Source organism: Lissotriton vulgaris, chromosome 1_1, assembly GCF_964263255.1.
Source record: "Lissotriton vulgaris chromosome 1_1, aLisVul1.2, whole genome shotgun sequence".
Classification (NCBI taxonomy): domain Eukaryota; kingdom Metazoa; phylum Chordata; class Amphibia; order Caudata; family Salamandridae; genus Lissotriton; species Lissotriton vulgaris.
This window is the reverse complement of record NC_141685.1, coordinates 1,918,449,865-1,918,470,131: the sequence shown is the minus strand read 5'-3', so window position 1 is coordinate 1,918,470,131 and position 20,267 is coordinate 1,918,449,865. Positions and strand designations below refer to the sequence as shown.

The 20,267-nt window shown below is 44.6% G+C and overlaps 1 protein-coding gene across 1 annotated transcript in view; it reads right to left on the bottom strand.

The window, feature by feature from the left end:
• The window catches only part of ZDHHC17 (zDHHC palmitoyltransferase 17), a 520,726-nt gene that overhangs the window by 10,334 nt on the left and 490,125 nt on the right, over positions 1 to 20,267 (bottom strand). The gene's annotated exons all lie outside the window — the stretch shown is intronic.

Here is a 20,267-nt window from a genome sequence, read left to right as displayed (position 1 = left end):
CAACTGCGTGCCCTCTCGACGTCGTGAGCGCTGCTCACTCTGTGCAACCGCATCATCGACGACGACGCCTGCTGAGGCCTGATCGACACCGAAGATGCGACGCCGTATTGCTCGACGCCGCTGATCATCGTGTGCTTCATTTTCCAAAGGTACTGTGTTGTTGGGGGTCCGTGTGACTCCGGGCTCGACGTAGCGCTCCTCGCGGTCGACGCCGAACCTTTGGATTAACTTTGCCTCGACGTCGTGTAGCCCCCGTGTGGGTTACCCTGTTGCTAAGAACTGTATTGCCAAGAAGAAGATTTGCTTTGATACTAAAGACTTTTGTACTAAAGAAGAACCTACCTTTGAACTATCCCTTTTTCCTTCCCAGAATATTTATTACGATTGTGTACATTTTTGTCGTTATTTGGTCTTGTGCTAAGCCTTATATAAAAATACTTATTTTTATAATGATACTGTGTCGTGTCCATTTGTAGTGTATTCACTTTATTACTGTATGTGGTCATAATTGCTTAACACACAGCCTCTGAGATAAGCCTGTCTGCGCTGCCAAGCTACCAAGGGGGTGAGCAGGGGTTATCGAAGGGTGTGATCCCCTTGCCCTGACTAGAAAAGGAGTGTCCCTATTTGTCAGAAGTGCATACCTCTGCCAACTAGAGACAGCCGGTTCTAACATTCCCTAAGAAGGCCATATAGGCTCCTAATTTGAGTGTGGAGTGTGCTCTAGGAGGAATTGTCAATGTACGTTTTTGCTTTTTTTATGCATTTTACAATCCACCTAGCAATTCCAGCTTTAGAGATGGGGTTGCCTTTATGTGGTGGTGAGAAAGCTTCAAACAATTGTTTTGTTTTTCAAAATGTTTTACTCCTATCAATGTAATATAGGAGGGCTCTTTTTACGTCTAGGGTGTGTAGAGCTCTTTCTGCTACAGAGTCTGGGTTTTGAAAGAACATTGGCAACTCTACCGGTTTAGATGAAAAGGAGTAATGACTTTAGGAAGGAATTTTGGATTTGTTCTTGGAACCACTTTGTTACGGTGTAGTTGTAAAAATGGTTCTTGTATAGTGAAAGCCTGAATTTCACCTACCCTCCTGAGAGAGGTAATAGCAATAAGGAAATCTGTTTTCCATGTGAGGATTTGCAGTTCGCATTTGTGTAAAGGTTCAAAAGGGGGTCCCATGAACCTAGCAAGAACAATGTTTAGGTTCCACACTGGAGAGGGTGGTAACCTAGGAGGAATGATTCTTTTCAATCCTTCCATAAATGCTTTAATCGCAGGTACCTTAAAAATGACAGATGTTGTCTATTTTGTAGGTGTGTATCAATGGCTGCAAGAGGAAGCCTTATAAATGAATATGCTAGACTACATCTTTGTAAGTGTAGAAGGTAGCAAATAATATTTTGGATAGAAGCATCCAGTGGATCAATTTGATTATAATTACAGTAAATAGCAAATCTTTTCCATTTTGCTGCATAGCAGGCTCTAGTAGTAGGTCTTCTGGCTTCCTTAATGATATTCATACAGTCTGGTGGTAGGTTAGGGTAACCAAACTAAGACTTCAGGAGCCAGATCGCTAGATTCAGTTTATTTGGATCTGGATGTCTGATGTCTCCATAGTTCTGCGTTAGCATGGATGGTGTTAGACACAGTTTTTGGTGTGGAACTATTTAGAGTTCTAGCAGAGTTGTGAACCACGGTTGTCGTGCCCATGTGGGAGCTACTAGGATTATCTTGAGAGACTGTTGTCTTATCTTGCGTACCACTAGTGGTATTATGGGGGTGGCGGAAAAGCGTCCGCAAATCTGCCTGACCAGCATCCATATCGCATTGCCCTTGGACAACGGGTGAGGAAACCTGGCGGCGAAGGTTGGGCATTTTGTGTTTTCGTGTGTGGCGAACAGATCTATGTCTGGATGACCCCACTTGTGAAAAAATGGTAGAAGAACTTTCTGATGTAGCTACCATTCGTGAATCTGTTGTGTCTGCTGATTTAACAGATCTGATATCTGATTGTGAACACCTGGAAGGTGTTCTGCTAGCAGATATATCTTGTGTGGAATGGCCCATCTCCAAATGTTCTGTGCAAGCTGGGGCAGTTGCAGAGAGTGTCCCCCCCCCCGTTTTTGAGTATAGTACATGGCTGTCATGTTGTCCGTCAAGATTAAGACAGTCTTGTTCTGTACATGTACTTTGACTTGTGTGCTAGGAATATTACTAGCAGCTCTAGGTGATTGATGTGGAGCATTTTTTGTTGAGTGGTCCATTTGCCTTGAGTTGTATGGTGCATAAGATGGGCTCCCCAACCTGTTAGGGATGCATCTGTTGTAAGTACTATTTGTGGAACTGGCTCGAGGAACTGCCGCCCTCTGGACAAGTTTTTGGTGTTCCACCACTGCAGAGAGCGATATGTGCGACTCTCTACCAACACCAGGTCTGTAAGTTGTCCTTGAGCTGGTTCCACTGATGTGCTAGACATTCCTGCAATGGGCGCATTTGCAGTCTTGCATATGGAACAATAAAAATGCATGATGCCATCATGCCTATTAGTCGCATGAACACTCTGGCTGGGAGAGAGTGTTGTGTTTGAAACTTCGTGACGAAGGCTTGGATGCTCTGTATCCTGGATGGACTGGGATAAGCTAGAGCTGTAGCTGTGTTTATTGTAGCCCCAAGGAATTTATGTACATGAGAGGGCTGAAGATGTGATTTGGTGTAGTTGATTGTGAATCCCAAGTTGTGCAATGTTTGAATCATTTGTAATGTGTGTTGGGCACACTGATTGAACGACTTGGCTTTTATAAGCCAATCGTCTAGATATGGGAAGTCATGGATGTGTTGTCTTCTGAGGTGTGCTGCTACTACTGCTAGGCACTTAGTAAACACTCTTGGTGCAGTTGTGACTCCGAATGGAAGGACTTTGAACTGATAGGGTTGGCCTTCTAGCACAAACCTTAGATACTTCCTGTGAGAAGGATGTATGGGAATGTGGAAGTAGGCGTCCTTGAGATCTAGTGTAGTAAGGAAATCGCCTTGTTGCAACAATGGGAGCACTTGTTGTAAAGTGATCATATGGAAATGATCTGAGTGTATGTTGTTAGATGTTCTGTAGACATTGGACGCTGTCTGGGTGGTATATGTGGAGGGGTAGCTGTAAGTTCTAGGTAGTAGCCATATTGGATCATTTGTCTTACCCACTTTACTGTTGTGATGGAATTCCAGACAGGTAGGAACTGTGTTAGTCTGCCCCCTACAGGAGTGGAATGCTGTTGGGGAAGCAGAAGGAAGTCACTGTTTTGTGTTAGGGGAGGTTTGATTATTGTTATTTCCTCGACCTCTTCCCTTGTTATTGTTGCCCCTATAGCCTCCTCTAAAATATCCTCTATTGAAGGATGTTTGTGTGTTGGTTTTAAAAGTTGAATTGTCTACTCCAGCTTGTTTGGAGCCTCCTCTATAAAAGGAGCGACGAAAGGAGCCTCTTGCTTGGGTCGACTGCAGAGCTCCCATAGATTTGGCTGTATCAGTGTCTTTCTTCATTTTCTCAAGCGCTGAGTCTACCTCTGGACCAAACAATTGTTGTTGGTTGAATGGCTGATTTAAGATAGATGTTTGCACTTCCTGCTTAAATCCTGAAATGCGTAGCCATGTATGTCGTCTAAGTAGGACACTAGTGTTTAATGCTCTAGATGCTGTATCTGCTACATCTAGTGCACATTTGATGGAGGCATTTGAGATTAGCTTCCCTTCCTGTATAAGGTCATTTGCCTGTGCTTTATATTGGTCAGGTAGAGGTTGTAAAAGTGTTTCTAACTGATCATAGTGAGCCCAGTCGTATCTTGCGAGGAAGGCCTGTGTGTTAGCCATGCTCCATATATTACTAGTTTGGGCAGCTATTCTCTTGCCTGAAGCGTCTATTATCTTGGACTCCTTATCAGGAGGTGGTGCTTTTCCTGATGTCTGTGAGTTTGCTTGTTTTCTAGCGTTTGAAACGACTAGGGAGTCTAAGGGTATCTGTCCCTTAATGTAGGCAGGATCCCCAGGAGCAGGCCTATACTTTTTCTCTATTATTTGATTTATGATCCTAGCTCGTACAGGAACTTTAAACACTTCTGGGGCATGCTTAATGACCCCTTTAATCATAGGTAGTATTTGAACTGACTTTTGGGAATGTTCAAAAGTGTCTAGCAAAACATCATCTTCTGCCTCATCTGAGTGCATTGTGACATTATGCTAGATGGCAGCCCTATTAAGTAAATGTCCAAAACCTATATTGTCTTCTGGAGGAGATGGTTTGGACGGGTATGGATGTGGATCTGGGATATCTGGTACATCCTGTTTGTTTGGGTACTCCCAGTCTGGTGTATCACTTGGTTAAGAAAAAGGCTCATCTGGGTCTCCCCCCCTCCCCTATGGTATACTCACCCTCATTCTGAGGTGGTGTATGTGGAAGTGAAGAATGAGGAGGAGAATTTGGAGGTGAAAGGTTTGAAGGAAGAGGAGTTGAAGGAGAGGGTACAGGAGAAGAAGGGTGCATGGGTGATGTGGCAGAACCCTTCTTCTTGACAGGCACTGGAGGTGTAGGTGCTGTATCTAATTTCCTCTTTCTGTGTGGCATAGTAGAGACATGTCCTGTTTGTGGATCAATGTAGATCCTTTTTTGTAGAGGATCAGGCTGAAAAAGCTCTTCTTTTTGAGGAGCCTCTTTCGGCGCCAATTTTTTCGGATCCTGGCATCGTTGTAGCTTGTCTTTAGCCTTAGGAGCTGGAATAGAGTCCTTTGGCGTAGTTTTCGGTACCAAACGTTTTTTGTCTTTGGAGTCGAGGCCTGTTTCGTGGGCTTGGAAGCATCGGAAGCAGGCTTTGTGGGTTTTGGCACTACTGATTTCGGGCTGGAAGCTGTTTTGGACATTGTTTTCGGAGCTGTCTTGTCTTTAGGAGTCGACTGTTTCAGAGTGTGTTTCGGAACAGGGACTTCTTCCGGTTTCGCTGCTGAGGGAGCTGGTTGTATCGGCACGTGTGGTTTGCTCGGTCCCGAGCTACTTTAATATTTTCTTTAGAGCTGGGCTCGATGGCGGGGCTTTCGAAGCAGTGTTTCAGTCGCGACTGGGCCCGGAAGACGGAGTTTTGACCTTTGCCTTCGATTTAGGTGTAGGTGCTGGGGCAGGGGCAGTAGTACTCATCGATGACTCCATACCTTCGGGTCAACGCGAGTCGTCTGCCTCAGATATAATTTGGAGATCATCGGACTCTTCTTCTGGGATGCATGGACCCTTGAAGATATCCACCAGTTCCAATCTCTGCATATCGTGTCGACGGGCCCTCCGATCTCGAATGGTCTTCTTGGATCGAAATGATGCACAAGCTGTACAGCTCGACTCATCGTGTTCTGGCGATAAGCACAGATTACACACCTTGTTATGGTCGCTGTGTGGAAATTTTGCTCCACACTCTGGGCACCTCGTGAACGGCGTCCTTTCCATGAGTTGTAGGCCTCATGGCATGGATAGGCCCAACGGCCTGAGTCGACGACCGAAATAGATGGGATGATGTTGAGTCAATAGTTCTTGATGTAGAAAGTTGTTTGGTAAAGTTTTTACGCGTCGAACTACTGGAAAAGTAGATTTCGAACCGGAGCGGAAAAGTTACATTCAAACCTCATGACAGAAAAAAAAACAATCTAAGGATGGAGTCGATGCCCATGCGCACTATCGTCCAAAGGAGGACACCAACATGCAATCATCCGAGCCCAACACCAGGTGGCGATCTAATGCTCAGTGTGAGATCTGCAGCTCATATGCCTCGAACACACTGTTTTTGCAGTATCTTCTCTGGGAAATATTATGAAGTTCAAACTAATCACTTCTTCTAAGAGACTAAGAATCTCCTCCTAAATTGAGGTTCAATGTGCAAAGCAAAATTCATGCAGAACTACATCCACACTGACTATTACAGTTATTGAGGACTTACTAAAGATTATGATAAGAAGGCTACTTGCAACAAACACCTAGTGCTCTCCTAGAAGTGGCGAAGTAAAAAAGAAACAGGATAACGTTTCGTTTAAAAAAAATTCTAATAAAAACATAGTTGGAAACACAACCAAAAACACTACTATTTTAAAAACGATGCAATCTAAATTCAACCCCTCACGATTTGAGGTTTTTCCTCCCCAGTCTGAGCCCTTTTTTGATATTTGGTGCAGTTCCCATTTAAGCCTCCATAACGTTTTGGCTGAAAAGGCTTACCGGCCAAATCTGTACCCTTTTTACCACATACAGGATATTCTAAAATGACTCGGGTGTTTGTGGATTTTCCTTGAAAGAACAGAAAGCAATTGCCAAAATATAGCATTTTTTTCAAAAAATGCCTTTTTTGAAAAAAAAGTTCTTTGTCAGAAAGTATGTTATTTTTCTTCAAAAAATTAAATCAAGAAAAGGTTTGCCATGTTTACATCACCCTCTTCACAGCTTACAGAGAAAGGCAGAGTTGTAAAAAACAAAAAAAAACACATTTTTTCACCAGATTCAGCAATTTTTAAGTGAGAGTCAATGTTTCCTATATTTGCAGTTCAAACCTGCTTGGGCAATTTGTGAGGGAAAATAGTTGTAAAACTCATGAGTGAATCCTGGAAGCTGCTCTTTTTTGAAAAGTAGACAACATTTTGAATTTAGAAGGAGTCAATTGCTCATGGTCTTCACAAAGAAACAAATCCCTGAAATCAAAAATCAATGACAGTTAGGAAAAATGTTGAAGGAATATGCTACTTACCAGTATGCATCTGTTCTTGGCATGTAGGGCTGCTGGCATTCATATCTTGTGCATAGATCGCTGCCTAGTGTTGGCTCCAGATGATTGCACCTTTTTGTCCTGGAAGAGACTTCGAAGTATCACGAGATAAGTGACTCCTCCCCTGGACTACAGTGCGCATGGGCATCTTCTCCATCCTCAGATTGTTTTTCGTCATTGTGGCAGAGATGGAGATAGTAAAGTAAGAGATGGCCATGTAAAAGATAATGCTGCAGCTGCAACAGGCACCGGGAAGGAGGGCGGTTTATATGAATGTCAGCAGCCCTACATGCCAATAACAGATGCATACTGGTAAGTAGCATATTCCGTTCGAGGCATGTGGGCTGCTGAATTCATATCTTGTGCATAGACTGTATAGCAGTATCTCCTATAGCGGTGGCTACCTGTGCCAGCTGCAGCAGTTTGAAAGAGAGTTTTGAGGACAGCCTGGCCTACCGCAGCTTGCTGCTTTGCTTGTACGTCTACACAGTAGTGCTTTGTGAAAGTGTGTATAGTAGTCCATGTGGCTGCTGTCCATATGTCTTCAAGAGGAATATTTCCTAGGAAAGCCATGGATGCCCCCATTTTGCGCGTAGAGTGTGCCCTTGGGGGACAGTTAACGTGCGTTTTGCTTTTTGATAGCATATTTGAATGCATTTAACTATCCATCTGGCTATTCCTGACTTTGATATGGGATTTTCTTTATGTTGTGGTGAAAAAGCAACAAATAATTGTTTTTCTGAATGATTTAGTTCTGTCCACATAATAAAGCAGAGCTCTCTTTACATCTAGTGTGTGTAGGGCTCTTTCCGCTACCGACTGTGGATTTTGGAAGAACACTGGCAGTTCTATTGATTGATTAATATGGAAAGTGGAGATGACCTTTGGCAAGAACTTAGGGTTTGTTCTAAGTACTACCCTGTTAGCATGAAGGGTTCTTGAATTGTTAGTGCTTGTAGTTCGCTAACTCGCCTGAGTGAAGTAATGGCAATCAAGAATGCCACCTTCCACGTTAAGAATTGCAATTCGCATGAGTTTAGAGGTTCGAAAGGAGGTCCCATGAGTCTGGTGAGTACTACATTTAGGTTCCAGACTGGTGAAGGTGGGTGTTTGAGGAATCACCCTTTTGAGATCCTCCATAAAATCCAGGATTGCTGGTACCCGAAACAGTGAAAGGTGTTGTCTGTTTTGGAGATATGCTGCTATAGCAGCGAGGTGTAGTCTTATAGAAGAGTATGCTAGGTTGCATCTTTGAAGATGCAGTAGGTAGGTAACATATAATGTTCTGTAGTGAAGCATCTAATGGGTTGATTTGGTTATTGTTGCTGTAAATAACAAATCTCTTCCATTTGGCTGCATAGCATGCTCTAGTAGTTGGTCTCCTTGCCTCCTTAATGATATTCATGCAGTCTGGAGGCAAGTTAAGGTATTCAAATTCAAAGACTTCAGGAGCCTGATCGCTAGGTTCACCTGATTGGGATCTGGGTGTCTGATTTCTCCATGGTTCTGAGTTAGAAGATGGGGTGCAAGGCGTAGCCTTTGATGAACTACTGAAAGCTCCAGGAACGTCGTGTACCATGGCTGTCTCACCCATGTGGGAGCAACTAGGATCATTGTGAGTGACTGTTGCCGTAGTTTGCGTGCCACCAGCGGAATCAGTGGTGCTGGGGGAAAAGCGTACGCAAACCTGCCTGACCAGTTCATCCATATCGCATTGCCCTGTGATGTGGGAACCTGGCGGCAAAGTACTGGCATTTTGAGTTTTCTTTTGTGGCACACAGGTCTATCTCTGGGTGACCCCACTTTTAGAAGAATGGCTGGAGAACTTGGGGGTGAATCTCCCATTCGTGTAGTTGTTGGCTGTGTCTGATGAGCAGATCTGCTATTTGATTGTCTTTTCCTGGGAGGTGTTCTGCCAGGAGAAAGATGTTTTTTGGAATTGCCAATTTCCACATGCTCTGTGCCAAGTGGGACAGCTGAGGAGAGTGTGTTCCTCCCTGTTTCTGGATGTAGTACATGGCTGTCATGTTGTCCGTCCAGATCAACACAGTCTTGCTGTACAAGTATTTTTGGAATGCTTTCAGGGCTAGGAATATTGTTAGCAACTCCAGTTGGTTGATATGCAGTTTCTTTTGTTTGGTTGTCCAGAGCCCTTGTACTGTGTAGTGAAGGAGGTGGGCTCCCCAACCTGTCAGTGATGCGTCCGCTGTTAGTACTAGTTGTGGAACTTGCTCTTGGAACAGTCGCCCCTTGGAAAGGTTTTGTGGGTTCTACCACTACAGAGAGTTGTAAGCGCAACTGTTTACCAACACTAGGTCTTTTAGTAGTCCTTGAGCTTGGTTTCACTGTCTTGCAAGCCACTCTTGCAGTGGACGCATTTGAAGTCGGGCATGGGGGACAATGATATGCAAGAGGCCATCATGCCTATGAGCTGCATGAAGACTTGAGCTGGCAAAGAGTGTTATGGCAGAAATTTGCGAATGAGCATCTGCATGCTGGCTATCCTCGCTGAGTTTCGATATGCCTTTGCCACTGAGGTATCTATAGTAGCTCCCAGATATTGTTATGTGTGGTATGGTTGTAGGTGGGATTTTGGGTAGTTTATTAAAAAACCTAGGTTGTGTAGCAGCTGAAGTGTTTGAGACGCGTCTTAGACACGGTTTGTACAATTTTCCTTGTATTAGCCAATCGTCTAAGTATGGAAACACGTGGATGTGTTGCCTCCTGAGATGTGCAGCTTTTGTCGCTAAGCATTTTGTAAACACTCTTGGAGCTGTGCGTATCCCGAAGGGGAGAACCTTGAATTGGTAGTGTTGACCTTCTATTGTTAACCTGAGATATTTTCTGTGAGCTGGATGGATGGGTTTGTGAAAATACTCGAGTTCTGATGTTGCTAGGAAGTCTCCTTGCTGGAGCAACGGGAGCACTTGCTGCAGTGTGATCATGTGGAAGTGCCCCGACAGTACGTATTGATTTAGGGGTCTGAGGTCCAATATTGGTCTGAGGGAACAGTCATTCTTCGGAATAAGGAAGTATAGTGAGTATACTCCTGTCCCTTGGTGTTGGAAAGGAACTGGCTCTATGACCCTCTTTTCCAGCATGCATTTCACCTCTTGTTGTAGCAGGGTGATGTGTTCTTTGGACATAGGACGGTGCCTAGGTGGTATGTTGGGTGGAGTACAAGTGAGTTCTCGGCAATAACCATACTGGATAATTTGTCTCACCCACCTGTCTGTGGTAATTGCGTTCCAGACTGGTAGGAATTGTTGAATTCTGCCTCCGACCGGTGTTAAATGGTCTGGAGGTAGTGTGATGAAGTCACTGTTTAGCGGCAGTGGAGGCTCTGGTGTTATTGCCTCCACGTCCTCTTCCCTTATTATTGTTGCCCCTATAACCTCCTCTGTTGGAGTTCTTGTTAAAGGAGCCTTGGGTGTTGCTTTTGTATGTAGACGAGGTTTGTAAAGTATTGCCCCGTGTAGCTCCTCTGTATGAGGAGCGTCGAAAGGAACCTCTGTGTTGTTGAAACTGCAATGCACCCATTGATTTTGCAGTTTATGTTTTTGTCTAAAATGGTGTTGACTGCAGGGCCGAAAAGGAAGTCTTGATTGACTGGTTGGTTAAGAATGGCGGAGTGCACCTCGTTCTTAAAGCCAGAAATACGTAGCCATGCATGTCTGCGTAGTAAGACGCTAGTGTTAATGGACCTGGCTGCAGTGCCAGCTGCGTCAAGCACACATTTAATGGAGGCGTTTGTAATAAATTTCCCCTCTTGTATGAGGTCATTAGCTTGGGCTTTGAAAGGCTCAGGCAGGTGTTGCATTAAACTTTCAAGCTGGTCCTAGTGTGCTCTATCGTATCGAACTAGTAGAGCTTGTGTATTTGCAATTCTCCATGAATTGGAAGCTTGTGATGCTACCCTTTTACCCAAGGCCTCAAGTATTTTGGACTTATCAGGAGGTGGAGCTTCTTCTGTTGTCTGTGAGTTGGCCTTTTGGCGTGCATTAGCCACTACTAGTGAGTCTAATGGTAACTGACCTCTGATATAAGTAGGGTCTGTAGGGGCCACTCTATATTTCTTTTCAATCCTGGGATTGATTACACGTGCCCTGGCTGTATCTTTAAATATATATGGCGCGTGTTTTAATACCCCTTTCAACATAGGAAGTGTTCTGACATTTTTCTCTGAAGTAGGGAATGTGTCAAATAGAAAGTCTTCGTCTATAGGGTCATTGTGCATGTCTACGTTGTGGCACTGCGCTGCCCTATCTATTAGCTGGTTGAAGACAATGGTGTCGTCAGTAGGTGACGGCTTTGTTGGGTATGAGGTGGTGTCAGGGATGGGATGCGTGTCATATGGATCAGTCTGATCATCCCATGGTTCATTTTGAGGGTTAGGATCCTCTGGATAGTCAATCATGTTGAGGATCTTCCCCTGTGTCATCCTCATTGTAACCAGAGTGCGTAGGAGAGTAAGGAGCAAAAGGCGTAGTAGGCATTGTGGGATAGAAAGGAATGAAAGGTCTAGAGGGAGAAGTCCCAAGGTCCTTTTTCTTTAGAGGAATGGGGGAGTGAGAGTCCTTGTCCAATGGCCTCTTCTTCCTGTGTAGGATTGTGACTTTACCAGTCTCAGGGTTTATATATAATTTTGTCTGTTCCTCTGATGGATCTGGATGGAAGAGTTCTTCTTCCACTGTCCGTGGCTGTGTCGTTGACTTCTTTGGCTTAGTCTTTTTTGGATCGACTATTGCCTCCGGGTCGATAACCTTTTTTGGTTAGACGACTTTCGGTGCCTTATTGCTCTTTCTCGGCTCGGGCTCTTTGTCCGGGTAGACGAGTGATTGCGGATCCACCGGATCTTTAGGTTCGATACGCTTTCTGTGCTCGACAGGTTCTTTAGGTTGACTGTCTTTTGTTGAGTCAATGGTTTTTTTCGGATCGACCGGTCTTTTAGGAGCACTTGTCTTTGGTTCGATGTCTTTCTTTGGCTCGATAACCTTTTCTGGCTGGACCACAGGCTTCGGTACGACGCCCTTTGTGTCGACGACCTTCTTCGGTTCGATGACTTTCGGCACAGCGGCCTTCTTTGGGTCAACGGCCTTCTTCGGTTCAGCGCCCTTCGATTCGGCGGCCTTCTTTGGTTCAGCGCTTTTTGGCTCGACGGCCATCTTCGGTTTGGCGCCCTTTGGCTCGACAGCCTTCTTCGGGTCAACGCCCTTAGGCTGTACGGCCTTCTTCGGTTCCCCGCCCTTCGGGTCTACGACCTTTTTGGGTTGTTGAACCTTCTTTGGGATAACGTTACTTGAACCAGGGGTCTCTGAAGGATTAATGTTTGTTTTCGGAGCCAAGCTGGATGGCGGGGCTGCTGAATGATGTTTTGGATCTTGGCTAAGGGCTTTAGGCGATGTCTCGACCGAAGCCTTCTGTAACGGGGTAATTGGTGTCGGGGAATGTACTCACGGTTTGCTCCGGTTGGATTTCGTCTTCGGAGTCAGAGTGGTCCTCGACAGTGACGATCTCTAGATCCGAATCTTCAGCTTCTGGAAGTTCTTGTTCATCCTCGAAGATGTTGTCTCGTTCCGGTGCCTGTCACTGCATCTCTTGCCTAGCGGCCCGTCGAATCCAGATGGTTTTCTTCGAACGGAATTGGGCACAGGCTGAGCAGGTTTCTTCCTTGTGGTCTGGTGATAGGCACTTGTTGCATACTGTGTGTTTGTCAGTATGCGGGAACTTGGAGTGGCATTGTGGGCACCTTTTGAACGGGCTCCTTTCCATCGACAGCAGGCCCACGTGGAGTCGAAAAGGCCCAACGGCCCTCGTCGACGACCGGATCGGGATGGAAAGTTTGATCGAGTCAAGAAGTACCGAGCGAGAACAATACAGTCAAAGTCGAAGGCCTTTTGGCCTCTAGAAAAGTTTAGTTTCGATTCCGAAGTTGGAGTTTAGGAATAACATCCGAACCCAATGGCTGAAAAAAACAATCCGAGGATGGAGAAGATGCCCATGCGCACTGTAGTCCAGGGGAGAAGCCACCTATCTCGTGATACTTCGAAGACTCTTCCAGGACAACAAGGTGCAATCATCCGGACTCAACACTAGGCGGCGATCTATACACAAGATATGAATTCAGCAGCCCACATGCCTCCAACATAGGTGTCAATGTTTGTATATGCCAGTTTTTCTTTCAATAGCAGATATATAAAAGTAACATGCAGGTCTGTACGCCAAACTCTTTTGATCACAGGGCCATATAGTTTTTGCCCAAAAATACACAATACCAAGCACCAATAGATGAGCTGCAGCTTATACCTATTTTTTATTGTGTACCGATCATGCATCAATTTCTAAGGTAAAATCCAATGCACTTAAAATGAGTATGAATGAAAGCTATGCATTATTTAAAAATGTACCCAAGAATCTGAGTTATTGAACTGTGGTCATTTTTACCACTCTGAATTAGCGGTTACCCATAATATGCGATTGAGAAGTAGGTTAGCAAAATGGATTCCTTCTTCCACGTTGACTTACATCTGGAGCCCAAAAACGAAATAGATAATAGCAAGTGTGCTAGTATTCTGGTTCCACACTACTCCATATTAAAATTGCTCCCAAGTTGTGTGGTATGGTCGATTTCCCACGGTGGGAAAGGCTGCCAGAAGCACCAAGAAGGCATCAACGTTTACACTAGGAATTTCAATCTTTAAAACCATGAGGGTTGCCTTTGGTAGTTGGTCCCAGGGTCATGGACACCAAAAGAAACATACCAAAGCTAGACACATCTGAAAACTAGACACTCAGGAAAGACCAGGAAGGTGCAGCTTACAAGGAACACACACCTTATTCTTACCCAGAATGCCATGCAAACAGGAACCTTTAGCTAAAATTAGATTTTCTGAAGATTTCTAAGAGGATAATTTGCAAGGATAAACAAAAGTCTTTCAACCTAGCATTCTCACACTTCTCCGGATAAATACTGTTCCCCACTTGTGAAATGTAGAGATGGTTAGATTTTTACTTAGAATGTTAGTCTTTTTGGCAATGTGTGAAGATATGGTATTCTGGCCATAGGTCTTAGGACAACATACTAACATGGGACACTTCTGAAAACTAGACACCCAAGGAAGTCCAAGGTAGTATATCTTATACAGATCTCAACACTTTTTTGTATCCAGAATGCTATACAAATGTCAAATGTAGGCAAAAATGACAGTTTTTCCTCACATTTATGTTAGAGCAACTTCCTACATCTGTGGGGATAAACAGAAGTCCTACCACCCAGCATTCCTACACTTCTAAAAAATAAATACATTAGGGACTACGGCCGTTTCAAGTTAAAGTGGTGTAAATTAGGTCTTAAACAGCTTACAGTTGTGACCATTCCAATTTAGGGGTTTGGGGTGGAGTAGCGTTGCAATCAAGAGAAATGTGAAAACACAGGGTGGTAAGACTGTCTATTTACTAAAGGCGCCAACGTTTTCTGTCAAAACAACAGTAAAATAATGTTTGACCCCGACTTTGATAATTGCAAGCCAAACCACTGTGGATTAATTTGGTTTTAGAAAGGCGTCAACGCGTTTCGGTGGTACTCTATTGATAGCAATTACCTTCTTCAAGACACAAAGAATAATAGTCTCTCTTGTATTTAAGCATGATAAAAACACCTCATCAGTTCCAGAGGTAGGTTTTGTAATGATATCCTTAATACGCGGGGCTCCTTAGGGCTCCAACGCGATGTGAAAATCTAATAAATGGTCAGAAGCTGCACCTCAAATATCTTAGCTCCAGCTGACTGTTCACCGTACTCCATGTTGTTCCCATAAATAACATCTATAGGCAATGAAAAATTCAGCGTTTATAATAAAACTGGAAGATGCACGCCTATTGGTCTTGGTTACTCCCGCATACAGGTAGGGGACCCCTTATTTCGCCAATGTGCGAGGGAACCTTGCACTCTGTAAAATGCAGTATCGGTCCTGGGCGTCTCATGCGGCAACTCCGATATGCGACCAATACGCATGCTTCTTCCAGTTTTATTATAAACGCTGAAGCTCGCATTTATTGATGGACACTGGAACACACAAATGAAATGAATTCCATGTGGAACAACCTAAATGTGATGTGACTAATAGATTGCACTTTTTCTGTGTCTCTCATAAATTGCACATGTATGGTACTGTGGTTTTTTAGGTCTCGGCTAGAAGCGCGATCTCGCTGAGAACTATAGTCGTCGGCTCAGCAGACAATTAGTGGCGACAAGAGCTGGCCACGCGCGCAGCATCGCCAATGGGAGCGGGAGAGACAAGAGCTGGCCACGCGTGCATGGGATTTGGTCGCACGCATGAGTCAGTCTCGGAGCTGCCGATGTGCACGCTCACGGCGACAGAGTCTCCGCCACGCGCCACAGCCCCATGATGACTCAGCAATCTTATTTTTTTCTTGGCAGCTCCAACTCAGATTAACACCCAGACCCTCCACTTACATGAGTCTTTGCCCACACAGCTTGGCGTACTCATGTTGTTTTGATTGCTCTGCCCCTAACTCGAGCAATACATATCAGACTAAGCCGCAGTTATTGAGAGGCTTCGTCATTACAGTAAAGCGAGGCAGCGCCCCGCACACTGTTTCAGCAAAGCACACATACCACATTCAGCTAAGACGCCGAAAAGGTACGTTTCTTATTTGTTTAGTTGTTATATGTTTTTGTGTTTAAAATCATGGTGATTGCTTTCCTTTATTTAGTTTTAACAGATATTCCAGGTATTAAGTGTTAGGAGTGACGATGATGCCACAATAATGCGGGTTTATCCAAACATTTGTTGAGATCCCCAGGTTTGCAGAGATTCTTATGATCCAAATGTTCGTGTCTAACCCCCGTGGGGCATCTGTGAGAGCAGAATTTTGTGTCAGAGGCCAACAGATGAGGAGGCAGGAGACTGAGAAGGCTGCAAATAGAGGGCAGCGAGCAAGCAGTGCTGTTTGTTCGAGGCAGTGAAGTCTTTAGTGTTGGACGTGGGTAGTTACTGGGGGTATTTGGCAATGGGTGGAGAGACGGTACCTCCCATCCGCTGGTACGGAGTGATCACACAAGAGAGTTTTAGTGAAACAACTAGATCAATCAGAAACTCCTAGTGATATCTGTCAAGGAAACAGAGGGCAGTGGAGCACAGTGAAAGAAGGAGGTGTCAGAAAACACTGCTCAATCACTCCTAATTGGATTAAGAATCATATTTACACCAAGTATCCATGAATCAAAACCTGCCAGAGTGTATATACCTCCCAACCTTAACTATCTATGTCATCCATCGATGCAGCACGTCCTTTCTTGTGCTTCTGATTTCTCAATGGGTTGGCCCCAGTCCCGGATGCATTTTTCCATGTATCATTAAGCCAGGAAGGTGGAAGAGCCCTTCAGAGATCAGACATATCACACAGCCGCTGTGAAGCAGCCCTGCTTGTTGTTGCATGGTCTTTCACCTCCTCTTCACTGCATACCTCTTCAGAAAGCTGTCATCAAAAAATGAAGAATGCACTTCAAACCAGACCAAAAATTTTCTTTTGTGGCCTTGGGCATTGTAAATTACCGCAAAGTTGTTTTTGCAGCTATAGTATTCTACCTGTAGTCAGGAAAATGAGTTTGTGTCGAGGCGGTTTTGCATCATACCTAAGGAGGCTGCCTGTATGTGATTGATATCATTGTGTAAACACCATAGTACACAAAATAAAAGTGATTTTAGTCTTCCTTACTGTGTAAGCTTTCTAGCAGGCCAGGGCCAGTGAGAATATACAGCAACGAAGGGCCAAAATATGGGGCAGGGTTAAGTAAGCTATGTGCGAAGAAAAGGCAACTTGTGCAGCGTAATGCTACACATCCTGGTGCTGCATTATTTCACAGGTTTGCCATTTTAACACACTTAAGTGACGTCAGAGACTAGCGAAAGAGGACTAGCTTTGTGGCATCACACCAGAGGAAGCAGGCAAGAATGGTAACAAGCAGGTGAGGGGTGGGGGAAGGAAAAATGAAAATGGGATGAACAAAACGGGACAAAATATCAAAGTACTTAAGTAGGATTTCCCAGTGCCAGATCGAAACGCAAAACTATTTTAATATGACCCAAGTAGAAGGAAAATTGAGGAATTCTTTATTCACCTCTTCCCCCGCCCTGTGCAAACTATCAGGTTAAATGTATATATTTGCTTCAGACTAACACAATTTGACGCTGGTCTGCAATTAGGCCTGCTGCTGTGAATAAACTAGTTGACGTCCATGTGTTGTCTTCAGTTATGCTTTTTCTCTTTTGATGTTCCTGCTTGTACTGTCAATATCACCAGAGTTCAAAAAGAAAACATCAGTGCATTGTACAAAACTTTGCAGTGAAATATACCAAAAGCAAAGGTGACCGTTGAGGGTGTCACAGTGAAAGTAGTGCATCTTACTCATTTAACCAAATGCCTATAAATGCTCTTGAAAAGCAGTTGCCTCTCGATGAAGGACAAATGATCCAGATAAACCAAGGGAGCTTAAATATGTGATTGGAAAAACATTGCTCCCCCAAATGTGCAAGTATACAAGTATGCAAAGACTGGCAAGCAATCCTAGTTATCTCACATTGGCTACACATTGCAGAATGCGGAGTTGCCGCTCCGATAGGCTCGTTGTTGCTGGTTCCTAGCTGAGTATGGTATGCTTCTTCGGGCCCTGAAGGGTAGGAGTGGCCAGAGTCTGGCATTTAGCCTTACAAAATGTCGCAAGGTGGGGCGCCATTTTGAGTTTCGATGTTGCTCAGTAATAACCTGTAAAGTGCTCTTACATCACATCGCTCTTTCAGTCTCAGTCTAACAATAACGTTTCCTAGTTACCTCGCACCACTGCACGCCTTGGGTAAAAACTACAAGTCCCAGAATGCAACATGCTAGTAGCTGAAAGCCCAGATTGACTAAAAATATCACGAATGACAAGGGCCACTATGGTGACGATATACACATACCCTTATTCTCGCCTTTCATCCTTCCCACTTCCTCAATTAATTGCTCTCCCTTCTTTTACCTCTGCCTTGCAACTCCTCCTTTCACTGACTGACTTTGGACTCGTGAAGGCAGGACACTCTCTCTGGTAATGCATTTTCAATGCAATAGGTTTCGTGTTTGCGAGGGTTCATGCTATTGACATTGTAAATGACAATGCCTTTTATTTATCTGTTTTAAAAAAATCAAAAAAGGCATTGCCGTTTACAATGCCAATAGCTCTAACTCTAACAAATGCGAGACCTATTGCATTGCAAATGCTTGTAATATATTGTTGTAAATCTGATCAATCTATGATCTTTTTATGGTAGTTAGGAGTGTGTGTAATATAATTGCCAAACAGGGACCGTTTTAAACATTGTGTGCAAGGACTGTGTGCTTCTGGCCCATTGTATGTTGGGAGTTAAATGAATGTATGTGTTGGTTGAGAAACCTTTCGTTGTCCCAAGAGAATTCTGAATTTGTGCACTTTACAACAGCAGATGAATACCCTCATGGGTGGCAAGCAACACTCTAGAAATCCATCTTATATTACACCACTGCTAACTAGTGCTAAAGTTCTGGTAAAATTTGACTACACCTAATTGGCACCTTTAATTTACTTGCAAGTCCCTAATATATGGTACTACCTGTACCTAAGGCCTGCATATTAGATGTTAACAGTGGGCCTGCAGCCCTCCTTGCGCCACCCACTAAAGTGGCCTTTTAATACATGTATCAGGCTTGCCACTGCAGCATATAGTGCAGTTTTAAACTGCCAAGTCAACCTGGTCAAGTAAACCGTTTACCAGGCCTACCCCAGGCCGAGTAAACCCTTTGCCATGCCTACTCCAACAGAAGGCCCCAAAAGCTCACAGGGCAGGGTGGCTTGTGTTTAAAAAGTAGGACTTGTGTACTAAAGTTTTACATGTACCAGCAGTGAAATACTCCAAAAGCCTTTTTTCACTGCTGGAAAGAAAATATCTCCCATTGATACTGGGTTAACTCTTTGGATTTAATAAGTGATAACTTTAGACTGGGAGCAGACAGAGATATGCCGTTTACAATCAAATGAATTGCAATTTAAAATCCTCTTTCATGGTAAAGTTGGATTGTAAAGTCACAATCCTGAAAATGCCACTTTTAAAAAGTTAACATTTTCTTGTCCCAACCATTTGTGTCTCCTGCCAGTGATCTGGGTCATATGACTGACTGGCTTTGCTTTTGGAATTTGTGTATTTCTTCTAGACAGTGACACAAAGGGGGCTTAGGTGTGAACAAAATGGGCCATCTTGGCAGGATGACTGTGGATAGGCTGTACCCAGCTCCACTTAGACTGCAAGTGAAGTGGTGTGGCTCACTGGTTAGAGGCGGCAGACCCGTAAGCAGAGGACGGCCCGGGACCAGGGTTCGATTCCCGACGCGGCAGGGTCGTGGACCAGGGTCAGCGGGCTCGATAATTCTCGCCTCGGTGCCTACTCCAGTCAGGGACCACACTCGGCAACTCTGGGCATTAGCCTGCCTCATCTTCACAACGGCCCACCCAGACCGCCGGGGATGCTTGGTCGCACCTTAGAGATACCCATTAGGGACAATCTCTCAGGGTGAGCCAGGACGGGTTCCCCAGCGGTCGAAGCACGGAGATACTCCTCCGGGAGTCGATTCTAGCGCTATATAAACCCACAATTAAATTAAATTAAGGATTTTGCCTCCTGCCCACACAGAGGAATATGACACGATGCCTGTCCTATCTTTTGAAACACCAGATAGTTTTGAGCCTTAACAGAACTTTCCAGAACCAGATGTGGCGGTAGGGCAGGGAGTTCTCCACACAAAACTGGCACCAGCTGTAAGTATTGGGCCTCCAGAGCCACTCATTAGAACACTCCTAGACCTGTGGAAGTTACAGAAGAACTACCCTGCTGCCTGAAGGACCGCCTTGGTGTCTAAGAAGAAAGGCTGGACCTGCTTGCCTTTATCCCAGGCTAACCAGATTGACTCAAAGGGCAAGCTGAAAGATTTCCTGTTTGAGCTACAGAGACACAATAAGCTTCAGAGACCTCCCTGCAACTGCCCAGCTGACGTTCTGCAACTGGACCTTCCTGAGGTCTGCAGGCCTCAGCTGGGATGAATCCTAGACACCCCCCAAGAAGTGCAGCGCAGTTTCAGGACCCTTGGCTGGCATCCGAGTGTATTCATCCTCAAGAAAAAGAGCAAATCTTGAAGTTTGGGATCTTCGTGACAGCGAACAGCGCCATTTGCAGCACGATTCTGCCACCTGCAATGACCACAAATGCGGGACCTTCACTTTGCAGTATAGAAACACCAGTCTGGACGACCGCATACGAGAAGCTACACCGACGACCGTCCAGGACGCTGACCTACTCGCCATGCTACAAGTAGACAGTTTGCGATACTCAGCCTTCGCCATCACCGTTAATGGAACTCTTTGCGCTGGACCCTGAAAGATAACTTTTCAGTGGGACTA